Consider the following 19,655-nt stretch of genomic DNA (forward strand, 5'->3'; position numbering starts at 1 on the left):
GAGTCTCTGATGTTAAAGTTCTAGACTTAACCGGTAGGATTTTTTCGCCTGAAGGAGTGTAATTTGCAATTTCTGCAAGGACAAGGACTTTCTCACGGTCTATTGACTACAGTGCATTTCCTGCTAATGATAAATTGTGTGTAGTAAAATGTCTCAAAGTTTATGAAGACTGTAGCCAACCTGTCAGACCCGTCGGTTGTTTAAAACTTTTAATTGCATTGCAAAAACCATTTAAACCAGTTAAGTCTGCTAATATTGCCAGATGGCTCAGATATGTAATGACAGAGGTTGGCATTGATACTCAGGTGTTTGGGGCTCATTCAGTAAGGGGCGCTATGGCTTCAAAATCTTTAATGTTAGGCACCAGTATACAAGGCATAATGAGAGCAGCTGATTGGTCCTCCGACTCTACATTTAAATAGTTTTACTATGAACCTGTGGGCGATATTGCTTCATTTGTTTTAGACAAGCGTTAAACTAGCATAATCGGAATTCTCTGGTCCTGTATAAGAGTAAAAAAATTGCAAGCATTTTCAATTCTATTAAGGACACAGAGGCGAGGATTATCCCGCCTATTGCGCAAGTCATGTTTATGATTGCTGTTATAACCCACCCTGATATGATTAAGTATTTCAGTTATTACGAGTTATTTCTTTTTTCAGGAGCTGAGCAAAAGGGTGAATAAGCAATCACTTATTTTGATATCTTGGAAGGCGAGCTGCGCATACTTCATCTACATGGACTTTTGTTGAGTCTGTCGTTTGAATTGGTTGCAGTTTCTACAATTTTCTGTTATCATTGGACAAGTTGCAAAATACATGGACAATGCTCATTCAAAGCAAAGAAAGAGGAAGTGCTCACGTTTGGGACTTCATATATATATAGGGTTATAGTCTCTATGGTAATGGTGATGTGCCATGGCATTGTGGGAAATGTGGTTTACATTGATGCATTAAAACGTTTTTCATTGGCTGCTGTATTTTTTCAGTAAATAAAGATATAGCATAATCCTTGCCTCCGTGTCCTTAATAGAATTGAAAATTCTTGGTGCGAATGCGAACACATTTTTTATTCTGACGGGTAAGGTTGTGTGAATGTAGGAAAGTGCAAATCAGAGGTGAATGGCAACAAATGTTCTGATAGTAATAACATACCAGCTAAGAATAGCTTTTCAAATGTGAATGTAAAAAAAAGAGTTAGGAAAAGACCCAAATGAATGTCGGAATTTACTTGTGAGGAAGCGGATGGGGCTGTTGTTTTGTAGGTTGAGGTGTTATTGGTTATGCTTTTAATTTAGTGGTAGTGATTTGAGTAGGATAACTAATCCATTCGCTTTATAGGCTTTTAATACGTTTTATATGGTCTAAGTGGTATTTTTACGTTAGGTTTTTATAATGCTTTTATCATTGTTAATTAATGCTATATTTTAATGTTTTTTATTTCGATTTGTCTTGCTTTATTGTTGCTGAAATTCACATTGGCCTGTAATTTCATTCTAAATATTGTTTTATTCCATTTACTCAAACACAAGGAGATTGACAGAAGATGTATTGTGTTAATGTTACTTTAAGTTTACAGTGGCTGCTGCTGATTTCAAGAACGTTACAACTGGAGTCAGACAGTTGCTCCAGGGAGTTGAAGGAAGTGATGAGCTCTCGCTGTGTCGATGTTGTGGTATTTAATAAACTTGTATTTAAAGACTGCGTCTTTTAAATGTACTTCTCGTTCCTACACGGATTTCTAAGATTATGTATGCCAACACCTTCCAATTTAATTAAACATGATCATTAGGACTCTCTCCAAAGAATTCACTGATTGTGGTAGTCACGCCCATGTATTTTATTAATTGGTTTTCCGGGTCAGGATCCCCGTCGATTACTGCGTTACGTGTGACACGCCACACCATCTCCGATGCGCAGTCAGTTTTACTTTATAATACTGTTATAAGCCGCAACACTAACATCAGACACTGGATTTTTCACAGTAAATATTCCCGATTCAACCCGTCCCCTACTGCGCATGTGCCAAGAGTGACTAGAACGGAGGTGCCCCAACCCAGACGTATCCTTCCGCACTTCACTTTACAGGAGTTTGATACAAGTTTTGGTTAGTTAACGGCATCTTTTCTATAATAAAGTGAAACGACGGAGCGCGTTTTCGTTCCGCTGCCAAGTGCCGAACGTCACACCCGACTGTTCTCAATTAAATTAAAGTATACGTGGGTAATTCTTTCTTACGCGCCGCCATGTTTGTGTCCCTCCGCGTTCGGCATATGGGACTATACTCTAAGATTTTAGGCGCCCATCGGTCGGCATTTTCGGAAAATCTGCTTGCTTTACTCTAAGCGTCAGCGCTGGAATTGCCGTTACACGCCTGGCAGACCTTCTGCGGGCAGCACGACAAGAGTCGGGACGTAGACCCCAAGCTTTTCCAGGTCAGTGTCGGCGCTCTGTGCCTCTCTGGCCCGTACCGGATGTGGAAGTTGATCTCTTTGCTAGTAAAAAATAATTCAACTTCCCCCGGAACCCGCCATCCACCCTAGCGATTTCCTGTTTATCGGCCTATGCGGTGCCTGTTTCCGGGGCTCGGGCGCCGCAAAGGCCGTTGCTGTGTATATGGGTTGTATGGTCGTGTGTGCGGGTTGCAGGGGAAGCGTGGCGTGATCCGCTGATGTTTGGCAAAAACAAAAAAGCGGCCTAGCATGGCGTCAGCTCAAGGTGCCTCATGTCTCGGCAACAGAGGATAATTTGGGGTGCTTGTTTGGGGGCGAAGTGAATAAGGGTGCCTTTTTTAATCCGTGGGGGTCATTTTGTTACAGATAGAAAAGAAGTGACGATTGATAACAATCGAGCTCCATTGGGGTAGGAGTGACGTACATAATGTAGAACTTCGCGATTATACATGCTGGTCAGACCCCATTCAGGCGGTGCTCGTGTTTTAAAAACATGAAATGGTTTTCGTTTAGCCTTGTCGCGCCTCAAATTGAACTCACTACAGTCTTAGCCAGTGTGAAAAACACCTCCTACTCCGTTATGCTTTTCAAAATCAGACCACCGTCTCCAATTGTCTGTGTGTTAGATGGTCTATGTACGTGGACGTAAAGGTCACTCGGTGTATGGAACGGGCAGTGAACTGCTGCACCATGTGGACGTTAACGTTGTGCAAAACAGAGTTGCAAATGGTGGGCAACGGGAAGGACTGCATAGTTGTTGAATGTATACGTTAGGAATGTTCCCTTCAGTTAGTCTTGGCTTTTCAGCCAAACACCGCTCTCTACGTTCTGGGATGTATACTTTTCTTTTTAGAATCATACGATTGTGGCACTTAGCCAGAGCGGAAGTGGTTTAGCCTAAAACACTCAATAAAAAAACAAAACTAAATGTCATATTTGACTTAGAACCTTTTGGTAACTTTACTGACAGCTGCCAAATGTCCATGTACTTCATTAATCACCCCTGCCGGCCCTCTGTTTACTACTGTTGCTTTCTGGCGCTTGTGACCACCTTTTTAGGGCAGGGTAGCGAGGGTATTTTATGTAGTGTTATGTGTGTCCTCATTCCCTTTGCGCTGATGCCTGGTATGTTGAGGGGGAAAGGATCCTTGGCATGTTCATGTAACTTATGGACTTAAAAGAATTAAAGAACTTCCTACCTAAGTAGCCCCTGACTCTTGTATGTAGATACTGTCCTCTAACATTTTGGCAACAGGTTCTTAAAGGATCTGCATGATAATGCAGCAATACTCAGGTGGCGGTTTGGTGCTATCTCTGGTGGAGGAGAGGGCCAGTTGTGAGTAGTAAGAAGGCCATGTGACAATGAACGTCTGTTTTGGTGGTGCTTACGCTCATATCCAGTGGTGTTGGCTCAAGCTGCTGAGCAAGAGTCCAGTCAGTAGATTTGGCATGCTCTGACAAGGACAATGAGCCAGTTGAGGAAGTTGTACGCCAAGGTGATGTGTCCCAGTGAATAGTTCTAAGCTCAAGGCCAATGCTAAGGATAGTGTTATAAGGAGAGTAGGAAGAGGCAGGATAGATATTTCGTTTACAGTGAACTTTTTCCATTTGAAATGACACATGAAGCTTAAGGTAATAACGCATGCAACATAAGGAGCAGCGTTGGTGAGTGCGAAGTATGATTCCTCATTTAAGATGCCACGTACAGCCTAGTCCATCACTTTTAAGGGTCCAGTGTGCATTCTGCCTATTTTGTGGTGCTGTACACAAAGTGACCAGAGGAGATAACGTGGTTCCTGCTAGCTATGTGCTTAAGGCATTGGACCAAGTTCTTGTATTAATGCTCAGCATCAAGTAAATGGGAACTTTCCTCTCCAGCTCGAGGCAGTCGGCACTGAAAGAAGAGGGTGTGATGTTTGTGCTTCATCAGTGCAACTTGCTCTTAAGAGAGACTTGCCAATATCATGGGTGTTAGAGTGGATGCACTGGCTACATAGACTTCGATTTCACGAAGGAGAATAGTAAGCTAATGTTTGATTGGGACAAGTCCGGAAACGTTGAAGAGAGACTGTCCAAGGTCTTTTTGTTAATTTAGAAAGAGAAGTAGGGCGATCCCCTTTGACATTGGCGATAGAAATGAGACTATTGTTTGAGAGTATACTATGTCCTGGCAACTTAAGAACTCAAAACATCGCCTGCCTGGTAATTTGTCCAGTTGCAGAGTAAAAATGTGACTTTCAGTAAATTATTCAACAGGGTTGTTTGGCTTTCATGGGGTATTCTATGTGCTTCTGTTACAAAATGTGCCTTGTTTTCCAAGTGATGTTAATTAGTTTGGGAAACAATGGGCGATTCATATTGCCTTGTGACATTTACATATTATTGGTGGTATATGTACTGGTTAGCAAGTTTATAAACGTTAGAATTTAATTGTTTGGATATTGCAGTTTGTTAATGGTTATGGTGTGCTGAATGGACAGGGTGTAAAGCTTAAATTGTCAACTTGTAGGTTGTTTTGGGAATACAGAGTGAACATTTACTTTCAGCTCCACATGGACTTTAGTTAACAGCTTGAGGGAGAGTGTGTAGTGCCCATCTTGCTGGCTGTACATGTCCAAATGTCAGGGGTGTAGGGAATGTTAGTACCCCATCACGAGAGATACAAATAGTTGTTTGTTGTTGAGAACTGACTGAGAAAAAACAATGCCCTGTCACTAGAGGCTTTATGGGGGAATACCCCATCATATATCAAGTTGGGGAAGTGTAGTACCTTCAGGAGGTGGGATGTAGTTCTAGTGTGTTTTAGTTGGGCAGAGCTTTGCCTGCAGATATGGTCTGGTGTTGTAATGCAAGACTGCTCAAGTGTTTGTTTCTTGTGTTGTGAATACGTTTTCAGTATGTGTCCACAAGGAGCTGTGATCAGTGTTTTGGAAGACATCCTAACCTTCTGCTGACATTTCCAAAGTGCACAGCACTGGGTGACTATGCATTTTTCCTTCCACCTGGCCCTTTGTCATGTTGGTTTGGCCAGCCTGTTTAACAGGGTCTGGTGCAATTTGGTGTGCTGGGTTGCACTATTGTGTGTGGTGCAGTGTATTGTCCTTGTTATTGATGTGTGTTGCTCGTGGAAATGAAGGTATGGTGATTATTTTTGCTGTGTAGTTCGGTAAAGTGAGGTGGATGTCTTGGGATGTTGTGTGTGTGTGTGTGTGTGTGTGTGTGTGTGTGTATATATGTAGTTGCGAGGCTAGGTTTTGTTTGGAGTGTGGTAAATGTATTTTTAACTATGGTGATATATTAGTAAACTATCTGTTTTGTGCATTGAATATGGAACCCTTTGTTAAAGAAAGCCAGGGTTTTCTGTGCCCTGGCTTGCGCATGATTCAGTCCTAGGTATTACATGTCCTGCATGTATAAATGTTGTATAGTGTTGAGTGTGTGCAGAGGTGGTTGTAGGGCATCATGTCCAAAGATGTCGTCACATGTTAAAAGGTAGTCACAACTTAGTTTCTTGTTTCGTTGTTTGACGGGAGGCTTTGGGAGCTTCCTGTTTTGACCCATCACAAAGTTTCTGTGACTGTAATTTGTTGTCTTTGTGTATCTGCACACACATTCAACCAGGTTGTTGGTTGAATGTTTTAAGATAGACTTGTTGAAGATTCAGTGATTGTGAATGATTGTCCCATACGTATATATGCAAGGAAACGCCTGTTCTTTGTTTTGCTTTTTGTAAGAAATTTGAGGTATATAGTATTCTGTTTGTCCCCCTTTTCCTGTATATCTGAGCTGGTTTCTTTAATGGTGAGAAAGAATAATGTACTAGAATGTTGGTATGTGGTATTGAGTAGGCGGTAGAGAGATTTGGAGGGAGAATGGAGCCCCAACTAAACCTACCTCCTGCTGTTGCTGTAACCTAAGGGCCTAACATAAAACAAAGAACTTACTCCTATCTGAGTGGCCCCTGACTGTTGTATGAAGACCCTGCCCTCAAACTACACCACTTCCCAAGTCGTATAACTGAATGCAAAGTGAGCTTGACTGCATTTGCTCTCTGTCTTTCTCTGTTAGTTTGCTTACGCTCATATTCCCGCCTCTCTTGCTAAAGTCCGCCCCATATATATATCTGACACACTTAATCTCTTTCCTCTCTTGTTGTGTTATTTCACACTCTCCTGCATATAGTGACTTTTGTATCGTCTACTTCACCATATAGGCACCTCCACCTTTCCAGAACTGTGTACCTGCTTTGTTAGCTCTACGGAGAGGCCAAGGATTGTATGAGCATATAGATTGAACATCTTTACTACCAAGTGGCAGACACTGTGAGAAACCCCAGTACTTTCCGCTCCGACTCAGAGCTCCCAATCATGCCTTGTCCTGAACTCATTCACATCCTGAACTCACTCTAGCCCCTGTAGAGCCTCAGTTTTTGACATGTGCTATAGAAGCCTTGTGTTGTTTTCGAAGCAAAACTACTGAAACCCAACTTTTCGGAATAAAAAGGGAATACAGCAGTTTCTTTAGTTTAGTGAATTTCTAGTGCTTATTTAACGTAAAGTAATATTTTATTGCCATCCTTATCGTCAACCCCATGCTGCCTATTCGGAGTTTACATTTTTTAACCTTCCTGTGCACTTGCGGGAAATTGTGTCCCCACGACACACCTCTTAAGCTGGCCACAAGGCCTTACGAAGTTCTGGTGCTTACCCGCCTCTCCTTTTGAAATAATTTTGGCCCAGTGGATGGGGTCCCTGGTGCCTTTGCAGGCTCGGGAAGGGTTGCTGTGCATCCCTTCTCCCCTTTAAATTTAAATCGGCCCCAGGGAATATGGTTCCAAGGGCCTCAGTGAGGTTCTGGGAGGCGGACCAGACGCCCCATTTCCCTTTAATTTATGCTATGGGCGATGGGGTCCCCGGGCCACCCGGAGCCTAGGGGAGGGGGCCATGCCCTACCCTACCCTAAACAATAAAATGCGCCGATCCAGGGCCTGCCCAACCCTCGGTTTAGCGCAAAAGCCCGCTCAAAAAAACAAAAACTTTAGCTGTGAATTTGCAAATCTCCATCAAATTTTTAGCAAATTAAAAAAAAAAAAACTTTTTGGGGGTGGTGGGGTTTCTCACCCCAACCTCCGCAGGCCTAGGGAGGCACAGTATCCCTAATCTCACCCCTCATATATTTTTTCTCTTCCCTAGAACATTGGTCATTTTTGGATCACTCCTTAATATGTATTTGGAAATCGGGGTCATTCGTTTGTTACTTTTTTTAATGTAAAAAAAAACCCCGAAAACCTAGCGTTGGAGTCAATAAAATCATGCAGAAAGCTTACATTGGTAATATAATATACCAAACGAACATTAGGTACAGATGTGTTGGAAATAAACGTGCAGTCCGTTGTCATAGAAACTAAAATATAGTTACTGTATTACAGTAATATCACACTTACATCAACTAGAATTTGTGTTGAAGTTTCTCTCCAATTCCTAAGATTATATCTGCCTCATTGGCTCAACTGTACATGCACCGCATAAATGGCTTTCAATAAATTGTACGTTTTCTAAAGAACCTAAGATAATTTAAGTTGTGTATTGCGCAGTGTAAAAGGTTAATATTTTTTAATATCTAGGGATAGGTGGACAAGCACTGTTGTCTGTCTAGGTTTACTTAAGTAGCTGGTTGTTTTGCAGTTGACACTACCAGGAGAAACACTCTTAACTTTACTACCTTGACACCAAACTCAACTGATGTTCACGGCTTTAATCGCACATTAAGCTGGGACCTCTATGGGTAATGTGGATAAGTGCCTCACTCTAGTTAATCTAGCATTGAGTGATTGTGCCACACGTGTGCACGAAGATATGTTTTAAGGGATTTAATAGGTTAAAAGATTGGTGTCTGGGCACTGCACTTGTAGGGTGAGTCACACTAACTTTGCCGTCTGCATATAGCAAACTGAAGACAACCATATATGCCCATGTAGACTGTATCAAATACAGGCTTGCAATACATTTTACATTATTACTCAAGACCAGTGCTTCCCAAACTTTTTAGAACCATGTCCCACTTTATAAGAGTAATAAACTTTCATGACCCATCTAGCTTAACCAGCTATAAGGCAGGCAATTGACTTTTTAATTTTTTTTATTTAAAGTAACTAAAGCATCTCATGGCAGCGCACTGTATTTTACAGACCATGCATTTTCTATTTAAATGGCCACTAAATTTGCAGACACATAGTTTTACTGATCTGCACACAAATGATATGTAGAAATTGATTTGAGTTAATTTTTATCATTTGTGCATCACAAAATAAAGTGTCCTTATTTATTTTGATCTATGCTGTGATATTTGCTTCCATCACACTTCAGAATTACCAACAATGTGCATAATTTTTGCTTTCCTAACTGCTGAATGTGTACAGTTTATGTACAGATAGTTACATTTTGTTGTGTATTAGAAAAAAATGACACTCTGCCCTGTACTAAGTTTGTCACTTAATTCACTTTACTTTTTGCACTCTGACTGCAAAGTGAGAGGAGTTTGTAAACACCAATCCTCATGTTCAAAAAATAAGTTGCACATTTGTCAGAGAAGACAGCCTGTCATTTGACCTCTATTTTTGAAGCACAGCAAATCTGGCACCTTAAATACGTAGTTTAAAGGCATCTTTATTGCTTGTACTTTCACGACCTACCAAAAACAGGCTCAAATCGCGACACGTTTTGGGAAACACTACACTAGACTGCATTCAGATATATTAAACTGAATGTTTAAACGTAAGCAAGTAGCAATCCTTTTTAATGTATTTCTTTTTCTTTTTTAAGATGCATCAATTCAGGTGAACACTGAACAACATCAATTTAAGTAATAGGAAACAAATCCAACAGGAATTTGCTCTTATAATTGCCTAATGTGATGTATTGTACTGAAGCTCAACATATTATGTTCCAAAGTGAATTTGACTGCTTGCCTGCAACCACCCCAGGCTATTTTGTACCAGATACAATTCATTAAGAATACCCCGATAAGAAGAAACACACTTCTTTTTTACTAAATGATTGTAATGAAAACAGTAGCAAGAAAGCCACATATATTTCCTATGGTGTCTTAAAATAGATCAAATGCATTCAGTTGCTATCATGCTATCAAGATAAACTGCGAGGAAAAGGCCTTTTGTCCCAGGTCACCTTTGATTTTCCAGACCGTACCAGGTAGACCACTGCAAACACCCTGTGGGATGGCGCAGAGGGACAACAGCTGTGGGCAGTGGCAAATTGGCATAACTCAGTCTGTGAGTTTCCCAGATTGTACCACACCCCTATTCTTTATACACTAAAAGCTAGCTTTCACTATCCCACATTATCCCTTCATAAACCAGCTACTTCCCTATTATACTTGCAAACCTCCCGACCAAATATCCTCACTGTTTAAGTCGTCTTATATTCTACTCATTCTCATTGATTCGGGTCGACATGAGCTAGGCAGTAGACTTTCCCCTACACATAGACCATGATTCAACACAATGCAAAATGTTGGCTGGACAAACAGCTGTGTATATTTAGCTAAATATACATGTAGCAAGGTTAGTAGAAAACAAACAAAACTGTTCAACGTTTCTCTGCAGTATGTAGCTTTTTGCATGGACTTTCTCTCATCAACGTTGACGTTTAACCCTTTCACATCACAATGTCTTTTGCACACCAACTCCTATATACTACACGAAGTTTCAGAGTCTGAACTGAAAGGTCCACTTCTTCAGATAATTTTCTTCATCCAACCACCTGTAGCTGTTTTAACATTTCACCTGATTATGAAAGCTTATAAAGCATTGGTGGCGGCCTTCTACATTTTTAACAAGTGCAACATAGAGGATGGTATTGACTGTGCATACAGAACCTTATTGGAGATTTTGGCACCTGTTTGCCTGCCTAGAGTATAGTTGCTAAAGCTGTGGCTGGGCCTGTCCACATAACCGTAATCTTCTATGAGTTACATATGCGATTTTTAACTACAACTTAACAGGGGGATACCTCAACAAGAGAGGGCACCAAAGGTTGTCCGAGGTAAACAAATGGAAGCAAGAACTAGAATCCCTAGGTTTCATCATATTGAACGGAAATACAAAGGGGGATCAACCAGCTGGTATCACATTTTTAAGTGGAGAGAAACAATCCACCATAGATTACACTATAATCAGTAAGGACCTCTTGCACTTAGTTAACTATTTCCGCATTAATATCCGTCCGGAGAGTGACTGTTTCCCTCAAACATCACTACACATAAACCTGCTTTATAAAAAAGACCACAGCAGCTTTAGCCATAATGCCAGAAATACATCTCCAAAGGAGACTCAAATGGAGAGGAACAAACACCAAACAAATAATGGACACAGTGTATAAAAACGTAGAGAACATCGGGTCACTGGGCGGTCATTTATTAGAACAAGATTGGGAGAATCTAGGAACGACCTTGATAGACAAATTCCCAACAATCCCATCAAGCAAATTGACTTATGGCATCAGAAAAGAACCATGGTACAACATACACCTGAGAGATCGGAAGAGGAAAATTGCAAAGGAAGCAGGAGCCAAGGCCGCAGCACTGCAGCCAGAATGGGAATAGCAATAGACAAGAGCAATATCATAAAAATGAGAAAGGAATGCAAGGAAATATGTAGGGACGCAAAAAGGGTGCATACTGAAAACCTTTGGGTGAAATTGCAAGAGCAATATCATAAACATGAGAAAGGAATACAAGGAAATGTGTAGGGACGCAAAAAGGGTGCATACTGAAAACCTTTGGGTGAAATTGCTGTGGGCAAGCAAATTGCCGAACAGCAGCAAATTCTGGGGGCTAATAAACAATCTAACAAAAGGAGTAGGAACGCACCAAAATGCGGGAATAAGTGAGTCAGCTTGGATACATCATATCGACAAATTGTATAATAACACACAAACTGTTACTCCTACGTGGGCAGAAACAGGTCTATATAAATTGGAGGATGCAAATCCAAATTCAATAGGCCGTTCCATACTGGAAAAAGTGCAATTGGAACGGGACCAAATGAAACCCATTATTCAAGATCTAACAACCCTTACAACAATAAAACACTCAAAAGTAGTGATAAAAAAATTGAAAAATGCAGGCACCGCAGGGCCAAACGGCCTCCCAAATGATCTTTTTAAGCAAGACCATGACGTTTGGGTCAACTACCTCACACCACTTTTAAACCTCCCATATTGCGATAGTAAGACGCCATATTCATGGAGAGGGAACCTGTTTCATCCAATCTATAAAAATGGCAGTCGAACCGATCCTGGAAACTAAAGGCTTATTGCCCTGATCGATATTGAGGCAAAACTTTTCGCATCATGTATTTTACAACATTTACAGGAGTGGGCGGAGGTAAAAAGAATAATCCCGAAATACCAAACAGGCTTCAGGCAGGGCATGGGCACCATCACAAAACTGGCAGCATTGACGATCCTAATTGAAAAAGCTACAAGTAAAAAAGCAGGACTATTTGTATGTTATATTGACTTAAAATCAGCTTTTGATAGTGTCGCAAAATCGTCTTTGGCTGAAATTGAAAGAATGGGGATTGCCTCAAAAACTAATCGATAATGTAATATCCCTATACAGTGAAACTTGGGCCAGGGTGAAGCTTGGAGACGGCAGCAGAATATCCTCCAAGATAAATATAACCAACGGACTAAAACAAGGCTGTGTCCTTTCACCATGCATGCCTATTCAACCTATATCTAGCCGACCTAAACAACTGTTAAAAGTAAATGGTCATCCTCCTAAACTGGCAAACGAGCCAATTCAGTACCTGCAATATGCGGACGATATTGTGGTCTTGAGCCAAACCCCAATCGGGTTGCAAAGAGTCATCAATAACCTGACCGATTATTTTGATCACTTAGGCTTGGAATTGAATGATAAAAAAACCAAGGTGGTGCGACTAGCAGGCCCTAGGCCAGGAAAATATAAATTGTATGCAAAGGGCGCACAAATCAAGGAAATCAGCTCATATAAATACCTGGGCATTAAACTGGGCCGAAGTACGTCCTTTACGGATCAAAAAACAGATATAAAAGCAAAAGCCCAATCATTAATTTTTGCCTACAAACAGCTGTATAAGATACTACAATGTCCTTCTCACAGTCACCTGAAAATAATGGCAGCACAATTACTCCCAACTCTGGCCTATGGCCTTGAAATATGGCATGGTCAAGAAATCAATATTTTAAATGAGCTGCAGACAAAAGTATACAAAGCAGTTTTTAACCTCCTTCCTAAAGGAGCATCTGCAGCACAGATACGCTTGGAATTTGGTCTTCAGAACCAGGATTATCAAAGAAAAGCAACTTTTGCAAAATTGTGCTGGAAATTCCGAGCATCAGAACTGGATCTCTGTACAACCTATGCTGGACCGAAATAAGGTCTCAGTTTGATCAGAAAACACCAAACACATGGGGCAATTACTTGGGTACAGCCCTGGAAGTTTTAGACATCGACGAAGCCTGTAATAGCAAGATGGAAAGAACAGCATTTAACAGAGTGTGCAATGTCACAGCCAAGAAATTATCCTTTATGGAAGATAAAAGTAGATTAACCAAACGCCGACACGCCTGGGCCATAATAAACTCCTATACAAAGCTAAAACCGCAAGCCTATTTAGACTAATATTAAAAAAGCTGTTTATGCTGTGGAGATTATAACTCAAAGGACTTGGTCCCCACCATGAAAAGTTGAAAATTGTTGTTTTTGTGGATACCGCACAGAATCCATATGCCACTTGATGTGTGTTTGCGCCACTGTAAAAGTCGAAAGAAGGAAGTTCCTAAAAGTAACTCTAAATGAATGAAACATCTGCATCTGCAGGCAGGCTGTAACAAGTTGGATGGGTGGCTCATCAAACATCTTAATTTGCCGAGGCGTAAAGTTCATGACACTGGTAGACAACCTCCCACTGAAAGCAGACGAGTAACAAATAAAATTGGGGTTGGAATAGGACTGGAAGTTTTATAAAAATTGTAAACATTTGAAACAATGTTTATATTGGCAACACTGTGCTTTTAAATTTTGATTGTTATAAATTATTTATTGCATGCTTTATGGTTGTGATAAACCAAATAAAGTTTTTTTTTTTTTTTGACTGACTGAATGAGTTACATTTGCTTCTCAATTTGTGGTAAGCCAAATAAATCAACATAAACTCCTATTACAAAATGGCTCTGACTCTTCATTTTGTTATGTTTTACAGTGTTTATAGGGCGCTTATTCACCCAAGGGTATCTTGGCACTACAATACCTGAGAGAAATGAGAGCACTGGAACCTGAGGCCATCATTAGGAGTGCAACTCTAATGCTTTCTTCAAGACCTAGGTTCTTGTAGCATTTCTTTAAGAGTTTAATTCAGTGAAGGATCGAATATTCAATGAGGGGGGAGTTCCAGTAGTTGGGGCTAGCACAGAGAACCTGCGGCCTCCAACCCTTTATTTGCAGAATCTTGGCACCACCAATAGATTGATTTAAGAAGAGCAGATTTCTCTCATCAGGACATATCTAGCCACTCAGCTGTTCACAAATTCTGGAGCCATTCCATGCAGAGCCTTGAAAACAAAGCAGCAAGTTTTAAATTGAATGTGGTGCTTCCAAAGCTGTCTTAATTTTTACAGCTAAATATCCATGTTTCATCTTGAAATCATTATCAAATTGATTTAAGTCTATAGTCTTACATAGGATATTCTATTCAGACCAGTTCAGCATGGCCTCTTTTAAGTTTATATTACCTAATTGTGGAACACTGCTTTATTTTCACCAGTGTAATTTTCAAAAATGTTTATTCAAGTGTTGCACTGGTGACCTGGAGTATATAAAATAAAAAAACAGCCGTCCTTAAGTGTGTGCGTCTGTGAAAGCATGAAGTGAAAAAAGGAAAGTGCTTGTGAGAAATGGGATTCAAGAAGAATATGAGCTTGGAAGGGTACATTGCAGGAGGTTATGGAGGTGAAAAAGGCAAGGAAGTGAAGTTTGCGAGGAGGATATGAAAGGGGGTTTGTGAGAAAGGTTTCATTGAGAAGTGAGGGTGTGAGTGTGTGAATAATGGGTTTGTAGGAAGAGTACGTGGGACAGAATAGGTTTTTGAGGGAAGGGCGTGAGAAGAAGGTGAAAAGAAGATATTTGAAAGCAAGATGTGATAATGTCTTACATAAGTTACAATGGATGACTTTGGAAGAGTAGCGTGTGTTGTGAGCTTGAAATATTCGAGGATGGACAGAAATGGGTGTGCAAATGAAAGTGGAACTTTGTGCGATAGAGAAAGGGAAATGGAGCTGCTTGAAGAAAACACATGAGGATCATACAGTTATGAAGTGGAAGGATGAATGATAAAACGTTTCAAAAGAGCTGTGAGAAGAGGACTGTGAGTTACAAGAGAGTAATAGGATCCTAGCGGGAGAGAGAGAAGGGTGGAATATGTAATAGAGTAGTAAAATAAAAGTGACAGTTGAGGGCAGAGATTAAGAGCAGTATAGAGGATTTTGTTCTTTTTGTCTATAAATGGCCTTACTGGGCACAGGTTTCATCCTCCATCCCCTTACACACCACAAATAGTGAATGTCTTTGTATTGATATAACGAGGGCCCTTCCTTTGAGATCTAAGTTTCATTGACATATATTCCTGTGAACTGAAACTGTTGGATCTACAGGAAGTGCCAGCAGCAAGACTGCAAGATATCACAACAGAAGGTACAGAAGTGACAGCCGGAGGACTTTTAGGATTGTCATGTGGAATATAATTTAAATAAAAATGGTGTCAGAATTTGCAGTTATTTATTCACCTATACATTCCTCTTCGAGAGTTCAGTACTCGCTCATGCATTACCTGTATACATTCTGAGAGTGAGTGTAGATGTTTGTACTGGTCTATTGTATTAAATCTATTCTGCAGGGAATTACATTTTTCACTTGCTGCCTTTCATGAGAAAGGAAATGTTTTCTTTCCCCCTGACCTGCTGTATATGTTCTGTGAGGAAGCACAGCATGAACTGCTGCTGCCTGATTTATACATGCTGTGTGATGGGGAAAAGTTTGCACTGCTGCTGTCAGAGCTGTCCTGTCCTCTGAACAAGTGAAGCTTGCACTGTTTCTGCCAAGCTGTGCTTGTTCTACGAAGAAAGGGTGTTTCCACTACTGTCGCCCTACCTTTTAGAAAAGGGAAGGATGCATTAAGTGCACTTACATAAGATGCCTTATGAACCAGGGGCTGTTTCACAATATTTGATGTGAGACAACAAGACATAGTCCTGCTGCCCATGTTGTATCTTTGTGTTGCGCAGCTAGTTATACATTTTTCGACCTAAGCAAGTGGCAACATTGTTTACATTGCCAGTGTTTGTTTTAATGCAGTTTTAGTTTGATTTTAAATGTGAAACAATCAGTGTGAGTTTAAAAAAATACATAAATGGACTAGATTGCTCCATGTCATGTATAACGTCTTTGGTCAATTCTGGTATTTTAGGCGCTTTGATAGTGGGTGCTTGAGCTTTTAATAACAATGTTGAAAGCAAAACAACAAGCCCCACAATGCTCAATACAGTTGGCTAAAAAGGTAGAAATGGCTGATGGGATCATGTGGTAGTGCCACTTGCACCTTTTTAAACTCAAAATAAAATTTACTCCCTTACTTTGTCTGTTGTGAGAAAGTCATCCTTTTTGCCCTGATCAACCCAATTTTTCGACTGATACTGGTGGTAACTGACTCTGACTGCGCCCTGGGCTCTGCTAACCAGGCCCAGGGCCAGTGCTATGATTAACAAGCATTGGCATAGACAATAGGTCTCGCTTTTGGGACCTTATAAGTATTTAGTTATGCAGCGCAATATGCTTGGTGCAACAACATCAACTGTTGCATGGCTAAACACTGATAAGGTTCCAAAGGCGAGACCTTTTGGCTATGCCAATGCTTGTTAGACATGTAATGGGTTATTAGCTGCAGTGGCCGCAGTTATGAAATCTCGCAATTCATTTCTAATTTGCTAAGTTTCGCGAACAGAGTAGCAGGTGCAGTCGTTCATTCTACGTCCCACGAGGTACCTGGAACTGCACAGCCTAAATCTTTAGTAATAGTTTCAGCTGACAAACAGCTTTTCTCATCCGACCCACGTCTTTAAAACTTTGAACCCTAACAGGTTTTGTTTAGGGGAGAGGTGGGTGTATTCAAAGGGGCTTACTGCCAAGGCAATCGTAGTTTGCCTTTACCCCATACTAGAAAATATTTTTCGTGGGGTACGGGGTGTAGCAGTTGCAAGGCCGCGAAGATGGTACTTGAAGCGGATGGTTTGCCAATACTGAAAGTTTTGGACAGATGCGGACTAGATCTCCATCTGTATGCGTGTTCGGGGGTGTTGGGAGGGTACAAGAGGCAGGTGCCGATGGATTATTTGGGCTAGCGCCGAAGAGTTCTGCCCTTCAAGAGAAAAAGCCGTTTACGTGAAACATTTCAAGCATTTCTGCACAGATGGTCAGGAGTGGGTGGTAAGGTAGACTTCCGGAGTAACCTGACAGATTATACAGGTGTGCCAGCAGTATGGCCAGCATTTCTGTAAGTGATGGAAGGTTATATTGGTGTGTTCAAAGTCAGTCAGTCAATTTATTGTGGCATATTATGCATGTGTTCCGGAAGTAAGGCCGACATCTTCATAAATAATGACAGATTTCTTGGGTGCGCCAGGACAATGGCCGACATTGCTGTACGTGATGGGAGGATATACTGGTGTGCTGGAAGTAAGGTCGGCAGTTCTATTAATTGTGGCATATTATACAGGTGTACCGAAGTAAGGCCGACATTTCCATACATTTTGGCAGAGTATTCAGGTGTGCCACAAGTAAAGCTGACATTTCCATAAAAATGGCAGATCATACAGGTCTTGGCGAAAGTATGGCGTAGGTATGGGCGAAGTTACAATGTGCCCCATATGACTCTTAGGATGGCACTAGTTAATACGACGACGGGGTGTCTCACAGGCTCTACAGGCGTTGGAGGTCATGCAGAGGCAGGGTGTGAATCTCATCACCCCTTGCAGTCCGGAGTGGGAGACAGATTCTGGGGGTAAACAAGGTGTGTTTCTCGCCTCGTTCGATGCAGAGAGGAAGGTGTGTTGGACTTGTCTTCCTATATACAGTGGGTTATGAGGATCACGCAGAGCGCACTGGGGCGCTATACACACGGTATCCATACTTTGCGAGTATATAGAGCGTTCTCACAAACCTTTGTTAGGGAATTAAAGTCGGCAGATGTGTACAAGTCAGTCCATATAGTCCTGTGGGCGATGGGGTGCCCTGCGGACAGTGCAGCTGTGCTCCACACCACTGTCCACTCATTTTAACGGCGCAAATGGTTCATGACTGGAGATACATGTTCACGTTTCTATGGCTGATGACGTCTACTCACGTGTGCACTAAATAAGCCCTTCATTCCGGTACCAGTACGGGGCAGAATACACAGGTGTCAGCCCTGCTCCACCCCACGACCGGTAAACAATTAACTCAATATATTATGAATAATTCATTGTTTAATTGCAGTACTGTTGTAGTGAGTGAGTTTGCATTTCAGAATTCACCAGTTTCTACTGTCCCTCGGTGGCTGCTTGGAGCAAACATTTTTTCGACGGTGATGGCCAAAGTAGAGGAGTTTAGGAATACTTCAATTTTAATGCAGGACAATTACAAAGTGTTAACTCTCACCCAATTGGGTACGAATTCAGAAGACAGGGAAAGTTTGGCTGTTGTGAAATCCGTGGACGAGTCCATATACTAACCCGTGAGGGAGGTTCAGATGTTCGAGTAATGGACAGCTCTATTCTACACAGAGTACGGAATATGAAATAGGGCATTTCAGAATCGAGCTGGGCACGAAAATATGAGCCTGAGGGTCATCGGTAAAATCCTGCATATGCCAGCTCAGTATTTCATCCTTCCAATGTCGGTAAATGGAGAATACATTAGTTGATGATAACACCTGTCAGAATCTGCATACATTTGGTAAGAAGCGCTATGTATAATGATTATTATTAGTCATTAATAATGTTCATGCACAGATTGCAACATTGTTGCCTTTATTGGGACGGTTGGCGCATCCCTGTAATTTGAGGACCCAGGGGCTTATGTACAAGCCCCCTGCGCCGCCGGTGCTTCACTTTTAACATGGGGGAAAAAGTGACGTATCAGCGGTGCAAGGGGCTTGTAAATAAGACCCCAATGCGTACTAAATGTTCTGTTCTGGAAAGCACACGTCCATCGAGAGACTGTGAGAAGTGCGCAGATTTCACCTCTCCCGGCATCCATTGCACATTCTTTCTTCACTTTCTGGCTGCCCAGGAAGCAGTCGTTCTCCTAGAGCAACACAATGAAGGAATCGAAGTGACCATCCCCGACCGGACACCAAACTGCAATAGATACCGGAGCGTGCAAACCCAGATCAATCAACGCATTTCAGATATTCTAATTGGCTTTAATTAAATACACTCCGCTCTAATTAACTCTGAAACCCGAGCCTGCTCGGGGACGCCGCTGTCCGCTTTGATATTGTCAGTCCAGATGTCCTAAAATCCCCTCCCCCGCCCAAATCTCAGGCGCCAAACTAGTACCAAAATGCAAACAAGCGGCTGCGAAAGTGATCGCGATCGCGACCAAGATCAAACATCAAAGCGGCCGCGGACATGCACTGTAGCTCTAGGCTGGCCTGGTAGCACTTTTTGGAGCCCTCTCAATAAGTCTCGCCAGACCAGCGTATGCGCTGGGTCAGGCGAGACCTAAAAAGGTATATGGTAATTAGGTGTAATTACAATTGGCTCTGACAACCTACCTGTAAGTCCCTAGTATATGGCAGGGCCTATAGGTTTAGAGACCCAACATATTTGAGGCACTTAAGTGTGCACTGCTGTATTGCCTGCTGCCATTTTAAAAGTCAGCCCTGCTTTGCAAGCAGCCTTTAGATTGAAATTACATGAAAAATCGATTTTGGTTTTAAAAGTACTTCCAACGTATTAAACTACCTTATCTTTGCATATAGGTCACCCCTAAGATCTGCCCTGTGTCTCCCCAGGGTAAGGCGCCATGTAAAAATAAGCAGGGTCATATTAAAAGATTTTTTTATATGCCCTGGTTTTTACCCATTTTAGCCCTTTTAGCTCTATAG

General features: G+C 41.5%; 1 protein-coding gene across 6 annotated transcripts in view; it reads left to right on the forward strand.

Moving 5' to 3' along the window:
- Positions 1-2,261: 2,261 nt before the first annotated feature.
- Positions 2,262-19,655, forward strand: part of GABPB1 (GA binding protein transcription factor subunit beta 1) — a 600,584-nt gene continuing 583,190 nt past the window's right edge. For 4 of the 6 annotated variants that reach the window (XM_085644253.1, XM_085644254.1, XM_085644255.1 and 1 more), the window contains exon 1: positions 2,280-2,434. The gene's annotated coding sequence lies outside the window, so the exon portion shown is untranslated. Of the gene's footprint in view, positions 2,435-19,655 lie in introns of all 6 variants that reach the window. The other 2 variants (XM_085644252.1, XM_085644256.1) reach the window with 2 other exon arrangements.

This window comes from Triturus cristatus, chromosome 3_1 (genome assembly GCF_964204655.1).
Source record: "Triturus cristatus chromosome 3_1, aTriCri1.1, whole genome shotgun sequence".
Lineage (NCBI taxonomy): Eukaryota > Metazoa > Chordata > Amphibia > Caudata > Salamandridae > Triturus > Triturus cristatus.